Source organism: Aegilops tauschii, chromosome 7 (assembly GCF_002575655.3).
Source record: "Aegilops tauschii subsp. strangulata cultivar AL8/78 chromosome 7, Aet v6.0, whole genome shotgun sequence".
Lineage (NCBI taxonomy): Eukaryota > Viridiplantae > Streptophyta > Magnoliopsida > Poales > Poaceae > Aegilops > Aegilops tauschii.
Window position 1 is genome coordinate 63,635,842 of NC_053041.3, and position 18,592 is coordinate 63,654,433.

The following is an 18,592-nucleotide window of genomic DNA, read 5'->3' on the forward strand; positions in this document are numbered from 1 at the left end:
CTTCTTCCCCCGTTGCAGCATCACCGTATTCAGGGGGCACATAGTTGTTATCGTCCTCTTCTTCATCGCTGTCTTCCATCATAACCCCTATTTCTCCGTGCTTGGTCCAAACATTATAGTGTGGCATGAAACCCTTATAAAGCAGGTGGGTGTGAAGGGTTTTTGAGTCAGAGTAAGACCCCGTATTCGCACAGCTAGGCCATGGACAGCACATAAAATCATTCTGCTTGTTTGCCTCGGCCACTTCGAGAAAATTATTCACGCCCTTAATGTACTCAGAGGTGCGTCTGTCACCATACATCCATTGCCGGTTCATCTACGTGCATTATATATAATTAAGTGTGTCAAAAACCATTAAAGAACATCATGAATAGATAAATGGACAAATTAATAGGAATTCATCATCACATTAAAACCAAAGTACATACATAGTTCTCATTGAACAACATATAGCTCTCCAGAGCATCTAATTAAACCATACATTGAAACTATGTAAAACATTTCAATGCAACAACAAATGCGATCATAATCGCAACCAAGGTAACAATTGATCCAACGGCATAATGATACCAAGCCTCGGTATGAATGGCATATTTTCTAATCTTTCTAATCTTCAAACGCATTGCATCCATCTTGATCTTGTGATCATCAACGACATCCGCAACATGCAACTCCAATATCATCTTCTCCTCCTCAATTTTTTTTATTTTTTCCTTCAAGTAATTGTTTTCTTCTTCAACTAAATTTAACCTCTCGACAATAGGGTCGGTTGGAATTTCCGGTTCACATACCTCCTAGATAAATAAAATCTATGTCACGTTGGTCGGCATAATTGTCATAAACAATAAATGAACCAAATAGTTATAAAAGATAATATATACCACATCCGAATCATAGACAGGACGAGGGCCGACAGGGGAGGATACCAAAACCATCGCACTATATAATAAAAAGCAATAATAAAAGTAAGAAAATTAGACAAGTATCTATCTACAAGTAGGAATTTTTTTTCCTTTCAGAAAGAAGATAAGAACAAGAGGCTCACCACGGTGGTGCCGGCGACGAGATCGGCGCGGGCGATCGACGGCGGTGAAGACAGGGACGGGACGTGACGGACCGCTAAACCTAGACAAATCTTGAGGAAAATGGAGCTTGGAGGTCGAGTTTGGAGACGAGAAAGCTTAACTAGTGTGGCTCGGGCATTTCATCCAACACCTCATGTGCATAGGAGGTGAGTTAGAGCACCAAAAAGCCCTTCCCTTGCCGGCCAGAAAAACAGAGCAGTGGAGTGCTCTGCTCGGGGGCAAGGGTGTATATATAGGCACCTCATTGGTCCCGGTTCGTGGCTAGAACCGGGACTAAAGGCCTCCCTTCTGTCCCGGTGCCAGCCACGAACCGGGACCAATGGCTGTGGGCCAGGAGCGAGGCCCATTGATCCCGGTTCGTGTCAGGAACCGGGACAAAAGGGTCCAAACGAACCGGGACCAATGCCCCACGAGGCCCGGCCGGGCCCCTGGGCACACGAACCGGGACGTATGCCTCCATTGGTCCCAGTTCGTGACTGAACCGGGACTAATGGGCTGGCCAGGCCTGAACCAAAGCCCTGTTTTTTACTAGTGATGGACATTCTTGTGCGACTATGCGGACGAGAGTGTGCAACTCTGCGGTCACACGTGTGCGACTACACGGACGCCAACTCCATGGTCATGTGTGTGCGACAATACGGACACGAGTGTGCAACTTCGTGGCCATGCATGTGCGACTGTGCGTACGAGAGTGTGCAACTCCACGGTCATGCGTGTGCGACTATGTAGACGAGAGTGTGCAACTCCGTGGTCACACGTGGTGCGACTATCCTAACGACGGTGTGTAACTCCTGGTCATGCGTGAGCTACCATGCCGACGAGAGTGTGTATCACCATGGTCGTGCGTGTGCGACTACGCCATCGCGCATATGCAACTCCCGCAGACGTGTGTGAGCAATTACGCTGATGAGAGTGTGCTCCTCCTCGGTCGTGCGTGTGCAACTATGCCAACACGCGTGTGCATCTTCCGCAGTCGTGCGTGTGTGACTATGCAGATGAGAGTGTGCAACTCAATGGGCGTGCGTGTGCGACTATGCCGACTAGAGCGTGCAAGTCCGCGGCCACGTGTGTTTGACTATGCGGACGAGAGTATGCAACTCATTGGACATCCGTGTACGACTATGCCCACGAGGGTGTGCAACTCTATGGCCTTGCCTGAGCTACTACGTCGACGAGAGTGTGCATCTCCACGGTCGCCCGTGTGCGACTATACCAACGTGCGTGTGCACCTTCCGTAGTCGTGCGTGTGCGACTACACGGACAAAAATGTGCAACTTCATAATCATGTGTGTGCGACTATGCTAACGAGCGTGTGCAACTTCACAATCGTGCAAGAGCTATGCGACAAGAGTGTGCATTATCGTAGTCGTGCGTGTACAACTGTGCCAAAGAGAATGTGCTAAGTCCTAATCATTGTAGCGATACCGAGAATGTGCTAAAAATTCTAATCACCGTACAAACTCACTGCTAAAAAGCCTAAACATCTTAGCTCCCCTAAGCAAGATGCAGAAACGCATTTACAAATCAGCACCCCAATCGTCAAAATTCCAGAGTATCATACGGCGGTTGACTAGCGGGATTACAATCCAAACAGGCACATTCTAGTGTGTGTATTGAAAAAGAATAGATGGAAGACAACCAGGCTGTGGAAAGGGGAAGAGGACTTACTAGAGATTCGCAACCACACGATTGCGCCGCCGATGGCTGACTAGAGCACCAGGTCTGCATCTGGCATGAGCTCCGTGGCAGAGTTCCTCGACGGGGTTGCGGAGGTTGGTCGAACCAGCTCCGGCTCGAAGGAAAAATAGGGGGAGGAGACGCCGGGGATGCTGCTCCAGCTCCCTCGATGACCTGCTCGCCGGGCTCCTCCGGTCCGCCGCCTCCTCATCGACCTCCCGGAAAATCGACGCCGGCGCTCCTCCAGTAACAGAACGAGGAAAAGGAGATTGGGGATAAGTTTTTTTTTCCTGAGAGAGATAGCGAAGCGGTGGTTTTCTAGTGACGTGAGCCGCTGATTTGTCGCGTAGCAGGAGCGCTCTGCGCGTCCAAGTCAGGCCCGCGTCGCTGCCGACCAAGTGGCACCCGACGCTTGTGGCCGCATGATTCACGCGCATCGAGCGGTCCAGCCGTGGCCGCTTGTTTCGACGAGATCGTGCGCGCGCACGATGGAGCATTTAGGTTTTTTGTTTTATATTCGACCACATCAACAAATCATAATTTTCATTTGGCCCATTAACGACACCACTGATATTTTGTGTCTTTTTTAGTTTTGTGTGTGTTTATTTCTTGCGTTTTGTTTGAACGTGGGTTTCAAATTTTGACACATGATGGTATCTTTGTGCACAATTATTTTTCTGAAGTTTTTTGGCGTGTGGATTCTCGATGCTCCCATGTAGCTACACCTTCTATCTAGCCAATCTAGTTTTGCATTAACATCCGTGTTGTATCAACGTAGAAACTACTACTCCCTCCGTCCCATAATATAAGAACGTTTTTGACACTATAATAGTGCCAAAAATGCTCTTATATTATGGGATAGAGGGAGTAGATGATAACCCACGCATTGCAGCGACAATATGTTGCAACATATTTCAATAAGATTTGGTTGCATGAAACATTTGGATTAATAGTACATTTGAAACTACACATACATATTATATATTGTATCGGATTGGATTATTGTATAGTTGAAAAATATTTATAGAATATAGGTAGTATAATATAATTGATTTTCTTTTCCAGCGTATGGTGAGCCTTTGATGAGGTGGCATGTGTACATGGCTTATGTGCGCATGTTGAAATAAATAGATTTAGTGGAGATCAACTAATAAGGAAAAATAATTCTCATGCATGTTGTGCTGGGCATTTGATGAGGTGACATGTGTGCATGTTAATATAATACAAGTAGTAGGGATGAACTATTTAGATACATAGGATAGGATTTGTCCGTGTTTCTATCAACCCAAACAATAGTTGAAGTTGAAACTTTAGAAGTCAACTACACAAAAATATAACACTGTACAGAAATTGCTTCATTTTTTCACAAAAAATATCTAAATTGATATAATTTTATTGTAAAATTAACCATTTTAGACATTTCCAATGCACCAACAAAATCAGGAAATATTTATGCACATTGGCACATTCATGTAGTACTCATGTGGCATTGACCTCCAAATTTCAGGTTCAAATATTTTTTCCTTTAGGGAGAAACACAAAAGAGAAAGTTACATATGCATGGATCTCAACACAAACACAGAGGGCCTAGATAGAGGGTGTACTTGCCATGGAGCACATTTACAACTTACCTGTTTTTTAGAAGTTACAACGATAGTGTCGCACCAGTTGCATCACATTGTTGCGCGCACTAGATACATGTAGCGGCAAAGTGGCCAAGACTATGGAGGTAGACGATGTTTACTAGAGTGAAGAGCAAAGTTAAAGACACTTTAGCAAAGATCAATCCAAAGTTTCAACAAGGCTATATAAATTCGTTTGAAAGTAATAATTATTATTTCACATTTGTTGTTCCAAGTTGTGGAACACCGATCTATAAAGTTAGAGGTGGTTAGGGTCACTAAGATAGGCGGGTTCAGAGAAAAGGCTTGGTCATGCGATGTCGACCATTGGATAAGACTAGCCGGAGACATTGGCACCGATGGAGGCAAGATTTTATTGGGGCAGTGGTGCTGGCAAGGGAGGTGAAAAAGGATGGCCAAGGAAGAATAGATAAAATGGGATCCGGTGATTCAAATGTTTGGCTATAAGTTTAGAAAGAAAAAAGAACAACTTCTGACTTATATATAGTCCCTTTATTTAGAGAGAATATGCAGTCCCTTGTTTTTTGAGCTAATGGCAAACTGGTTCGGTAGTTAAGTCGCCTGATTTGTTCGTATCATATCACCCAAAACTTATGCATGCTTATCTTTCTAAGTGCACCTTGATCAAATTTACCTAACAATAAATGTGAACTGGTGAGCAGTAACCCGAAGAGTCTTCTGAACTGCCAAAAGTGAAGAGTTGCACACAATCAATTCCGGCACTACAACTTCACAAGGAAGAGAACCCCGCTCCCCTATAAAATTGACAGGGAGTCTCCTTGGCCTCCTCCCATTACAACCCAACGATCCATCCCTCCTTGCTTGATCCCCAAAGAGCACTGCTGATCGTCAAGGTACACACTTCGATCTGGTACCTTGTTAATATGCACTGCTGATCTGAACAAGATGCCTCACCATTCTTAACTAGTCCTTGTCATCTGAACAACATTTCTTATTCCTGCAACAAAGACTGTTATCTCTGACGTTGTAGTATAGTCTGTTGGGATTGATAATGTTTTCTGCTCCGTTCCAACAGATGGAGATCTCCATCAAGACCCTCACGGGCCAGACCATCACCATCAAGGCCGATCCTTCGGACACCATCTACGTCGTCAAGGCGAAGATCCAGGACCAGCAGCGCCTCATCTTTGCCGGGGAGGAGCTGGAGGACGGGCGTACTATCTGGCTCACTACGACGTCCGAGATAAATCAACTCTCCACTTGGACCTGCGCCAGGGCGAGGAGGGCGTACCCGTGGCCGACCAGAGCTCTGGCTTCGTCGGCGTCGGGGCGAAACCGGAGGGCGGTCGCACCCTGGCGGACTATGGCATTAAGAATCAGGACACCATTCACCTCCTACTGCCACGACGCTTCCGCGGTGAGACTTGATGCATGGGTGATGGCCCAGTTCTCTTCACGGTGTGGTCGCAATCTGTTCTGCTGGCTATATATTTGTCCAGTCGTACTAACGGTGCATGCATGGCCGGGAATAACCTAGCGCAAGAGTGCGTGTGAACTTGCCCGAGTTAAGTACAACTTGCTATTAATAATACGAATCAAGTGCTAAAAAGAGCTTATTGCAGGGCCTGGGCCATTGGATCTTGACTTTTGTGGGCATCTCTTTGTATTTGGATCTAAAATTAAGCATTCCATTTAAGCAAAAAATCTAACGTGACATCACATTTACTCCTTCCGTTCACTACTATAAGACATGTGCACTATTATAAGACATTTTGGATATTTCAAATATGGACTACATATGGATTCAAATGAATGAACAAACACAATTAAACACGTCTGTGTACATCCAATTCAGAAAAAGTTGGAACATCTTATAATAGCGAATGGAGGAAGTAATAATGAAAGAGAGTTTTGCCGTATCTTAACATCGATGTACTCTCTCCGCTCCATAATTTGAACTAAAACCACCACAAGTATTATGGAATGGAGGGAGTAGCTCTTAGCTCACAAAATACATCCAATGAGAGCACTTTTAGTTACAAATCTAAGTAGGACATTAGACCGCTTTTGTTTAGGCTAATCCAGATTAGCATGATCACAAATTACAGACAAGGAAAATCGCATACGATAGACTAGGAACATGTAGCAGAACCTACTAGTTCTCTAGAAACTCCGATGCAACAACGTATTCAGCCATGGTGGTAAAGACGAGATGGTTGTATGTCGTAGGAAACTCCAGTGCAACAGCGTATTCAGCCATGGTAGTGAGACAAGATGGTTGTATACCATAGTGGAAGCAGGCAGAGGGTTGTTGAGGATGTAGTTGAATTTGAGCGACCATCGCGCTGATATGCTTTGCAAAACTTTATCGCTCCTCACCCTGTGCAGGTATTCAAGGGACCCGATTTCGGCGGCCTTATCTCTCAGACGGCTGTGCACGCAGTCTAAGCGCTAAGCGCCTAAGCCCCCTGATGTAGAACTATTCTGTATTAGCTTTTTAGCCGAATTCATAATAGATGGACATCTGCGGCATTACCCTCAACATGTGCTTTCATATCCTACATGCGCTAGTACATGTTCTGGGATCTACATCGTTTGTATCTTTACATCATTCAACAAGGATAAGATATAAGGTAAAGGCTCACATGAGCTAGATCTAACTATATTACAACCAGAGACCACGTATGTCCAACATTACATCATCCATAATAAAGAGTGCAAATGGTCTGTCTACAGACAAGAAGCAAAAGGGCCTAAGTAGCATGGAGATAAGACGTGCCACCGTCATCGCCCCTCCCTCATCATCAGAGAGACACAAACCTTGTTATAGTAAACAGTCGGGAAATCATCGTGGTAAGGCCCGAAAGGACCAGCGCACCAGAACATCAACAGTCACCGATAAAAAGAAGCATAAATAGGAAGGATTCAACCTGTAGACACACATATACAGACGAATGAAGATCGGATCCAAAAAGATCCACCAAAAAAAACACCGATAGAATCCCGCAAGATCCGCTGGAGACACACCGCCAAACGCCCTCCGATGACGCTACACTGGTGCAGCGACGTCCTATACAAATGATTTTTAACCCCTTTCCGCGATAGAGTTTTAAACCGACGTCTTGCCTGTGCACACGATAGGGGGTACATCCCACATGACCCTGAAATCGTCGACGATAGATCCTCCGGTTCCACACGCTTAGCGCATATGCTCGTGTGCGATCGGGGGAGCTAACACAGACGCTTTCGAAGGCCAAGCCGTGGGAGACCATCTTAACACCCCACACAGATTATGGAACAAACGTTTGCGTGGTATACCACATCTCTACTCCTAATGGAGTAGTTGGTGAATAGTCTGCACGGTTTTTTTCGCTGGTTTTTTTCGTCACCTCCCCCACCCCACCGGTTTAGTTTCGCGTCACCCTCACACACAACAAAAAAATCTGAACGGATCGAAACTTCTCATTCTGGCGCAAGTTATTGAGGAATGTCTTTATGTGAAAGAATCAATCACGATCAATCTCTAAAGACCAAATCTAAATTAATTAACCTTACCTTAAATTGCTCGATCACATTAATTAGGAAACAAATAACTGAGTATTGTTGTCTGCCGCTCCTAAAGACCAGTTGGTGAATAGTCTCTACGGTTTTGTCGCTGGTTTTTTTTCGTCACCTCCCCCACCCCACCGGTTTAGTTTCGCGTCACCCTCACACACAACAAAAAAATCTGAACGGATCGGAACTTCCCATTCTGGCGCAAGTTATTGAGGAATGTCTTTATGTGAAAGAATCAATCACGATCAATCTCTAAAGACCAAATCTAAATTAATTAACCTTACCTTAAATTGCTCAATCACATTAATTAGGAAACAAATCTCTACTCCTAATGTCTCAGTTGGTATTCTCCGTTCCGGGTTAATTTTCGTCCCACCTTCCTTGGGTTTTTTTGTCCTCCCTCACCTCCCAATTCCCCCGCAGTAAGGATCCCACCTCCCAGTTTCGTCGATTTTTTTTCGTCGGGTTTTTATTCGTCCCCGCAGGCCATGCCGCCCCTCCTCTCGATCCACCGCTCCCGCTGCGACCTCTCTCTCTCTCCCTCGTCTCCCGCTCCACCGCCGCCGCCCCATCTCCCGCTCCGTCGCCGCCCCTACTGTTCCACCGGACCGACCTCTTCTTCGAGCGCGACAGCAAGAGCAACTCCACCTCTCCATTCCCCCCACACGATAACACTCCTGACCCCCACCCCATGCCCGGCCGCCGCTAGGGTTTCAACCTTCGCTGCCCCGCCGCCACCTCTCCTCACTTTCCCCCACCGCTGCCCCACTGTGCCCCCTCTCATGTTTCGATCTGGAAAACGGGAAGGAGATGATGAGCAGAGCGGTCAAATCCGTGGCGGGCGGTGCCTCCCCAAGCTCCCGTCGGGGCGAGGCACTGGAAGCCGCCACCCTCGCCTCTCACGTGCATCGCGGTTTTGGATCGGCCGCCAGCATGCTTGAGGTGCAGCCTTTCCCCTTCCCCTATCTCTTCTCTCTCTCACTCCTACCATATTGGTTTCCTGAGTTCCGGCTGCTTGCGGAGTGGGCATGGAAGGAGCGGTGTTGGGCTAGAAGGTAAGGGAGTGGATCGGCCGCCGGCATGCTCGCCGCTGTGCCATCCGTGTCCCTCCAACGATGCCCTGTATCGCCCACGTCCAGGTCCTCCAGATCCTAATTATGCTATGGCATTTGATTTTGCACATGTACGTAACAAAGTTGATTTTGTACACTGTTGTTGCTGAGATCGCTACCCTTATTCTTAGTTTTTGCAGGTAGAAAAATTGAGGGAAATCAAAGTCAGAAGAACTGAAAATTCTATGCACTGTGTCTACAAGAAGTAAAAGCTGCCTATTCCTACAACAAGTATGCATATGAGCATATCACATAAGGATAAGGATCCATGAGTGGGTATTACTTTCAGAACGTTTGCTAGAATCATTCTTTATACGAACTTGACTGTACTTTCAGCCACAGAGCTGCAAATTTCATGGGCTAATGCATGATATGATAGCATAATATAATCTGGAGGACCTTCAGACTTGGCTGTCTGCTGGGGTGAAGGCTGTGAAGTGGTTTGCCGCAGATTCAGAGGCCATTTTTCTTACCAATTTGTACATGCTCTACAGTTCAGAGCTGGTTTTATTTTTCCTTAAAGAAATCCGGTTTAATTTTCTGCTGGTTTTTGCTTTATCTTCTTTAGCTCATATTCTTCTATAACATGGTGCTTTTTTATCTCTTATGAACGTAAGTACCATGCATCGCAGTGCTCGACAGTGACAAGCAGGTTCTGCAGGGAACCATGGTGCTATGTGTCAATGGCTTAAAATTGCAGTCAGGAGGATGTTGTCGGGCCTCCTGGGACGGATATATCCTACTAAGTGAAAGTTGCCGCGGCGGAGACTGACTTTACTTCTTCTTCAGGTGTTCTATTCTATTTAGTTAAATTAATTGGAGGTGGCCTAATTGAAGCATTTGTTTCTCATGATCAGATTGGCCGATGATACAGCATACACTCCAACCTGGCTTGGCAAGGTACATTAAAATGTATCATTCTGAAGTATGAAAGGTAAGGGAGAAAATCTGAGAGCCTTGCATAAGCTACAACACTTTTTTTAGAGCAACGACAATGTTGTCGTGAGAGTTATGCTCAACTCTTGCCATGTACAAAAGGATTTTAACATTCCAAATCTTATTTATCCTTTTGTCGCTGAAAATTCTTTACTAATTATGACTTTCATTTTGTTTCTTCTAGATGTAACTCGATCCACTGTGTCCGATCATAAGGTGACAATGGCGGCACAACAGCCAGGAGGAGACGGTGGCGAGCCCCCCTCCTCCAACTGTAGCAATCCACCAGGCGGCGGCACGAACGACCTTCATCTCTAGATGCTTCCCTGCACACTGATGAGATTCACGCCGATGGTCTTGACTTATGACCAATGTCCTTCAGGCCTGAAGTCCCTGTAGTACCCAAGGTCGAGTGATCACTGCTGCGCCTCGCTGTGTCCTAACTCCTGACCAATGTCCTTCAGCCTCCGGTAGCTCATTCACTTTTTAGTGTTCCATCTCCTTCTGTCAAGGTTTAATGTTCTTGTACTATTTTTCTGAGACATGGTCACGGTTTCTTTATGCATGATTTTTTAAAGAAATCAAAAATCTTGTTATGTAATGTTTAGTATCTCTTTGTACCTCTGATTTATGCACCGAACTAGAGGGGGGCCATGAAGGCATGGATGTTCAATATTTTTTCCAATAATATATGGTGAAAAAACAATTTGATTTTCGTATACTTGTGTCTTTCATGTTCACTTGGTCCATTAGTTTAATTTTTCTTGAACTTCTATTTGGAAGGAGGCAAATTGATCAGATGTCACCATCTCACATCTCAGTGCCAGTCTATTGCAACATTGGCACATATTATTCTGATATGTAATATTCTGAATAATAATTTGATTATGTCCAAGTGAACAGTAGAAGAATTATCTGTCAGTGCATAGAGTATTTTCGACATTCACCATCGAGTCTTTGTAGGTAAGTTGTATTTGTTTAATCTACTGACACGTGCATATTTGACATGGAATGCAGGAAGGGCCACAACTAATTGATGTTCTCATAATGCTACCATAATACTATGGTTCTCCTTTCTCAGTTCTGAGAAAGAGTTCACTTCAAGAATTTGCTTTTCTTTTTGTTCACTTTCAATTCCCCTTTGTCAATCCCTCTCTCAATTGACTGCAGGATACTGTGCTTAGCCCCATCTCTCGTTTGATCACAGGCTTTCAAAGGTGGGGCATGGGCTCAGAGGTGAGGCCACTAGCGGTTCAACTTTGCACATACAAGAAAATAAAATCAAGGTTCTGCTGCTGAATAGATATTGTGTTGTAAACTTTAATATACACACACACACATGGATAAGTCAGTTAATCATTGCCTTCTGTGATCAAATTGGCTTGCTATTGTGAAGGAAATGAGTTGTTTGCTTCTGCTTCTGTGATCATGGGTTAGTTGGAAATCAGAATGTATAATTAATTATTAGAGAATGTCGCTCACAGTTCATTTCTATAAATCTGCACTACAAGCTAAATGTGTGCAATTTCTGTTGGGTTCCAATATAGAAATTTGGACAATATATAAGGATCAATACAAATCCTGCTGCCTTCCGATGAATAGATCTTTCAAAGGACATCTTCTAAGACAGCAGCCACACATTGTTCTTGCATATAAATCATATAAATGGATTCATTCAGATTTATTTTGTTTCATGTCCATGAAAGTTCTCTCATCTTTTGATGTGTGTTTTCTGTAGGGACTTACTTGGTGTGAAAATTATGCTCCAGCTTTAATAGCTAATATCAGGAACTATGTTTTAGTGTTTATTCCTTACCACTTCCATCCAATAAACTAATGTGCCTACTTTTGTACAATGTTCTTAACTGAAGTGGACTGTTCATGCAGGCACAAATTGGACTAACAAATGCTGATAGAGGAGGAGAACACCATGCAAGTACGTATGTGCCAAAATTGATAGATTTACCTCTAGGCATTGCATTATTTGCCGCAGTGTAGGTGTACTCTTTAAGGAATTTGTAGGAGATAGCAAAGGACTAGATGAAGGATCCATTCCTTTTAGAAAAAGGTGGAAAGCATTCAGTTTAGTAAATATTGTATATACCCTTCTCCTGAAAAGTTCGATGTTGTTGCTTGGGAAAAAGGAAAATGCTCACAGATCAAATCCTTTGGTACAATGACTACTTTTTAGGGATGCAAATTTTAAACTTCAGTCATGCTTTATTGGTCGTTTTTCTCCAATAATTATCTTCCATGTAGTATAAACATCTGGAGGTATAATTAGTTTTTATTTTATTTTGTACTATAAGATAATAACAATGCATACAGTGGAGACTGAATTAGCTTAGGACATCAAAGGAAGTTCCTTTTGTAACTTGAAGAGTGTTCTTTCATATGTGTTGATAACAGTGTGCTTCCAATTAGTTTCTAGACATCCTTTCCAAGTCTCATACCTTTCATATTCCTCTGTTTTCTCCTTTTAGTCCAATTATTTCTCGTGTTAAACATGGTTATGAGCTTATTGGATCTTAAAAAAACTACATTACATGTGTAGTAATTTTAGTAGCTAGACATGCATACTCTGCTATGTTAGATTTAGGAGAAAGAGTTGTTTTATTCATTCATCTGGATTTTTTTGTCTATAATGCTGATCTATTTTTTCATCTTTTGATCTTCTTTACTTCAGTTGTGCTCTTGTTACATTAACTCAGCATGATGGAATGTTTCGTGCTAACATGATTCATGGTTGCAGGCTGCCGCGACAGAAAACTGGGAGCCCCCTAGGAACAAAATAAAAAAGGTCCCAACCTCATGTCGATGCTTATCTTAAAAACTTGGCATGAATTTTGTTATACTTGCTAAAACATCGTAGGAATGAAGCTAAAGGCAACTTTCCTGATATTGTGAAAGAATTTTTTAAGCGCATCATCTAGATATTGATAGTTTTGTAATAGATGTTAAGGTCGAACATCGCTCAGTTTGTTACATGCACATGTCGTTAATCTTTCTTTTTGTTATCAATTTACATTGCAAAATTGGACTTCAATTATTCAATAATTATGTTAGTGTTATATTGTTTGTACGTGTGAAATTTAACATGTAACTCTTGCAAACTATTTCAAGAGCCCGTGGCAACGCACGGGCACTCTACTAGTCGCACATAGTTTTCTGTATAGCATCGTCTATGGTAGGTGTAGAGATCACATACGCTCTGCCTCAGTTAACCGTTTGCATTATTCAAGTATATCACACATGATTCGATGAAGAAAACTGTATGGCATTGGGCTATCCATCACACATGCTTTTATTGCTAGAAACATTTGTGAAATGTCATGACCCATTTAGCGGGTTTATTAGTTTACTATTAATACTCTCAGTATTAAGTAAATTCACATTTCATATCGAACAGTTGTTCAACACTTTCATATCAGGCACATAAACGTATTTTAACACCACATTACGATAGCTACGTGACAACATCTTATTACAACATATAGCTAGTTCACCTTCATAAGCACAAAGTATGTTGACCATAATTTTAGAACAATATATTCATTTTTTCTAATCGACTGATGTATGTTAGTGGATGCATGCATGATCAGCCAAATTCGTCTTCTCCACATTTGCCAGTTTTTGCGAAGGAGTAGGCACTTTCCCAAATGGCAACATTTATTGATACTAGGTAGAAACTGTGACAGTGTCTTAATCACATCTAGAATAACATAGCACAATGATAGTGTCTGAATCATATCTAACAAATGATTTGTGACAACGAAAGTGAGGCTAATCTTCTTTACACATGCCACAACTTCCTCCCACTGTCCACGGATTAAAAAGCCACTAACTTCGCGCATGGAGATTGATGGTGACAACAAGCAGGCAGATCTTCAGCTAGCTCACTCCATGCCTTGCAAGTGATGGTCCTAGGGAGCTACAAAAGGAAGAAATGGCTTAAATCGGCCGCCGGGTAAAAATCCTTTATTCAAAATCATAACCCTAAGCCTAGGGAGCAAGAGAGAGAAGAGAGGCATACTCGGCTGATGACAGAGTCGTCGGAGAGGAGGAGGAACCACTGGAGAGGTCATTGAAGAAGACCATGGCATCCATGGCGGTCGGATGCGAGGCGGCGAGAGTGAGGAAGCAAGCCAGGAAGCGGTATAGCTTAGGAAGGAGGGAAGGAGGAAACAGGGGAAATGTAGCTCGTGGTCGGGGAGAAAAGGGGTGGCGAGGGAGGGGGAGAGCTAGACATTTCGGTGGTAGGCAAAAAAATTGAAAGGTGGAAGGAAACTTGGTGCGCAGTGTCATCAGACACCATTCACTTTGAACAAACATGTGCATCGCAAACGATTCTTCTCCTTTACGCGCATATGATGAGTTTGAGCATTCAAATTTTGGTTGAAATTTCCCTGGGTACAGTGCTCATCCACGTCATTGCATAATTTAGCAAGTGGTCCGGAACTTTACACATGAACTTGTCTGCAACCCTCCCAAGTCACGGTCAGCTTTCGTAACCTTGAGATCTCATTGCCGATGGTGCATGAACCAACTTTTGTCACGAGATTTTAGGACCGGAACTATGCGTCTACCACCGCCTCAGCTACCGAGTTGCACCCGAACTGTATACCGCTGCCAAGGCTACCGAATTTTTCTCACCACCAGCGACCTCAGTCACCGTCGCGAGAATGCCTCCGAGGATCTATTGCTATAAATACCGATTGTAAGATCCCGGTGGTAATCATGAGAGAGAAACAGAAAACTCTCGATCAGGACCACCCTCGATAGATTAAGATTTCCCCCAGCTATGAACTGGAAAGTAAAGGAGATAAAAGCTAGGGTTTTCGTTCTTGATTGATGCTCTCTCATACGCAACCATCACTTAAGTAGTGCTCCGAGGAAAGCGGATCACCAACCCCCGCGTCGCTCCATCCCCGAGGGCATCACGGGCGACGCCCCAACCACGCCGGAGTCTCCAGACCCTCCACCTCTATCTCCCCCTCGCCGTCGCTGGAGCCTCCCGTGAGCAAAGCTTGCGTGGAGCTGGCGGCGGTGGGGCCCGTTTACTTCGAACGGCGGGCGGCGCTTCCACGAGCAGGGAAGCTCAAGGCGGCGGACGATGGGTGGTGGCCGATGGGCGGAGTGGTGCGGCTCACGTCGTCGTGTCCTGTAGCGACTAGCGACACGTGGCTGGGCAGCAGTGGTGGCCTTCCTGTGCATGAGGTCTGGCCCTGGATCGGGAGGTCCATGATCTGCACGATCTCTTGGGGCTGGCCTCTCCGTGATCTGCGGCTAGCGGCAGTTGACTTGGCAGCTGTAAGTGCATCTAGTGCCCCTTAGAGATTTTGGTGTATTGAAGATTTATAGGTTAAGGGACTAATGTGTTTATGAGTGTACACAGGTCTATAAGTCTATGAGGAGTTTGATATTTACAGAGAAAGTCGACCCCTAAAAATGAAGTTCTTCGACTGAAGACTTTGGATTTCTGAAGACTTTGAAAGTGAAGAAATTGGTGTGACCTTGAAGACTTGGTATTCATTTGAGGAACATGAAGCGTGAAGACTTTTGTTTTTGTAGTTTCATTTTCTCTTTCTTGAGTCATAGGAAACACCGTACTGTTAAAGGGGGTCGAGGAAATACTAAGGAAAAATTTCCATGTGATGCTCAACTCAAATCCTACACCTACCAATCCCTTCGAGTGAAGTCATTGGAAATCTCATACAGTTCAGTCATATTCTTCAGTGACAGAGACGAAGTTCTTCTGGTCTCTGAGGAATTTGTTCTGACTGAGGAGTTAGGAATTCGCCAGTGTGAATTGCCTACACAGTGAGGAACATGATAGCCCTAAGGAATTTGATACTCAAATTTCCGACCGTTGCTGTGATATGCGCCAGCTGTCCTAAAATATCTACCCACCTAACGGTCATATCATTGAAGGGCATTTATGTCTTATCATGATGGGCTGCTCCCTAGGCTATAAATAGCCGCCCCCTACAACCACTAGCTGGTTGGCTGCTCCGAGAGAAACTGACACTTGTCATTTGAGAGCATCCCATCCTCCGAGGACTTTGAGCGAAAATCATCAAGTGAGGAAAACCCAAACCCAAACACCTACAAACCCAAAGTGATTGAGCATCACTGAATAGATTGATCCTGCGTGGATCCGACCCTTGTTACCTTTGAAGACTGTGCTTCTTCCAGACGGTTAGGCGTCATGGTCTAGAGCATCCAAGAGGAAATTGTGGATCGCCGAGTGACCGAGTTTGTGAAGGTTTGAAAGTCACCTGAAGACTTACCACGAGTGATTGGGCGAGGTCTGTGTGACCTTAGCTCAAGGAGAATACGGTGAGGACTTTGTGTCCGGGACTGTGTGTCCTCAGGTTTAAATACCTAGCCGCTCCAACCAGATGTACAACTAAGACAACAGTTGGAACTGGTCTACCAAATCATTGTCTTCACCAAGCTTACTGGTTCTATTTCCTCAACTCTTTCATTTCCTCATAACTGTGTTGTGCACTTGTTCATATCTGTGTTTGAAGACTTTGACTGAAGACTTTCTCAATTTCCTCAGTTCAATATCTTCAGTCTGTTTGTCTTCATCCTGTGTTATCCTGTGTTTACGCTTCCTGTACTCTGTGCTTGTCTTTATTTCATCATGATGACCATGCTTGTGTTCTGCTACGCATACTTTTGAGTACTTATTCTGCTGCAAGTAGTTCTTCGCTAAGGAATTTCCTCACTGGCAAATTCCTCAGTGAAGAATTCATAAAAATCGCCTATTCACCCCCCCTCTAGTTGATATAATGCACTTTCAATTGGTATCAGAGCAAGGTACTCCCTTGTTCTAAGTGATTTTGGTTTAACCGCCTGGAGTTTTAGTTATGTCGACCGCAGGTATGAAGAAAGTGACATGCCCCATCTTTGACGGTCACGAGTATCCCAAGTGGAAGGCCATGATGAAGAAGCGCCTCATGGCGATGAACAGTGAACTATGGACCGTCACTGAGATTGGTCTTACCGATCTGTGCAAGACGGCGGAAGCTGATGACATTCGCAAGTACACTCTTCTCAACCTCACGGCGAAGGACGTCATCTGCTCCTGTCTGACTCAAAATCAGTTCAGGAACATCATGCATCTCAATCATGTGAAGCTTATCTGGGACCGTCTCTCTGAGGTTTATGAAGGTCATCGAACCCATCATGATCCTTGGTTTGAGGACTTCAAGGAATCTCTCAAAGCGATGACATTCGAACCAGAATCATCATCCTCTTCATCATGCCTTATGGCAAAAAGTGCTGAGGTAACTGAATGCTACCTATCCGAGTCAAGTGATGATGAATCTGGTGATGAATTTGGACCCAGCTATGTCAAACTTGCTTCCCTTGCCACTAAACAACAAACACTTTGGAAAAAGTTCAATACATGCTAAATAAGAGCGATGATATGTTGGGTGAAGAAATGGATCAGTCAAAAGCTTTGGCTGAAAGTCTTCAGAGACTTCATACTAAGTATGACACCCTTCAAGATCAACATAACACTCTCTTATCTGATCATGAGAAGCTTTCTTATGAATTTTTTCAAAGAAAGCAAGATCTTGAGAAGCTAAGAGTGAGTTATGAAGATCTTCAGAAGGAGCGCAATTCATTACTTGCTCAACAAATCAGCGCTGCTCAGGAAGAATTTGTTCCTCCATGTTTGAAATGCATTGAACGTGAATCTGCTAATTCCTCACCTGAATGTTCAAATGCTTCTAATGCTACAAATTCTTCAACTGTCTCTGCTATCACTAATTCCTCATCCGAGGACATTGCTAGTATCACTGACGATGCAGGGTTGAAGGAATTGTACATGACAGGCATGTACAAAAGCCTCAAAGGGCATCAGACTCTTTGTGATGTGCTTAAAAAGCAGATCCTCAACAGGAACCCTAGGAAAGAGGGTATTGCCTTTGAGAGGAAACTCAATGCTGATGGTACATATTGGAAGCCTGAGCAGTACCCCAAAACCTCATGGGTTGCTGCAAAGGGACCTCCAGTTGATCCATCTAATTTATCTGGCTTTACATGTGTGAATCTTCTCATTCTTCTGATGAGTCATTTGACTCCAACTATAAACTGTTTAAAAATCAGAATGGTGAACTATTTCCTAGATATGTTGGCACTAACTATAGGAATGGTTCTCCTATGAAGAAAATCTGGGTTCCCAAAAGGTGCCTCGAAAGTCTTCAGGTGAATGTCCTCATGACACCACCTGTGAAGAATAGGAACCCCAGATCAAATTCTTCATATGGATCCAAGTCCTCATACGGATCGAATTCCTCACGTGGAGCATATTCCTCAAAAGGATCAAAGTCCTCATATGAACACCATCGTGCTTATTCTTCACAGGGAAGAGCCAAGGGCTATGAATATGAGCATTATTCTTCTAATCATTATGTTCATAAGTCCTCAAAGAATTTCTCTGCTTATTCATATGCTTGCCCTAACTCCTCTTATGTGAAACGGAATGGATTGGCTTCTATGCCACCTTTCTCGTATGGAGCTCGCAGAGTGATGAACTCTTTGCCACCCCTTCAGATGTGGGTGGTGAAGAAAAAGAACTAATCTTTTATGTAGGGTCAGGTCTCCA

General features: G+C 44.0%; 1 long non-coding RNA gene across 1 annotated transcript; it reads right to left on the reverse strand.

Moving 5' to 3' along the window:
• Nucleotides 1–387: 387 nt before the first annotated feature.
• On the reverse strand, nucleotides 388–3,987 carry LOC141027636 (uncharacterized). The gene is made up of 2 exons (XR_012189278.1): nucleotides 2,754–3,987; nucleotides 388–794 (listed from the first exon to the last, which is right to left on the reverse strand). It is a non-coding gene; the product is annotated as an uncharacterized lncRNA (long non-coding RNA).
• Nucleotides 3,988–18,592: the final 14,605 nt, after the last annotated feature.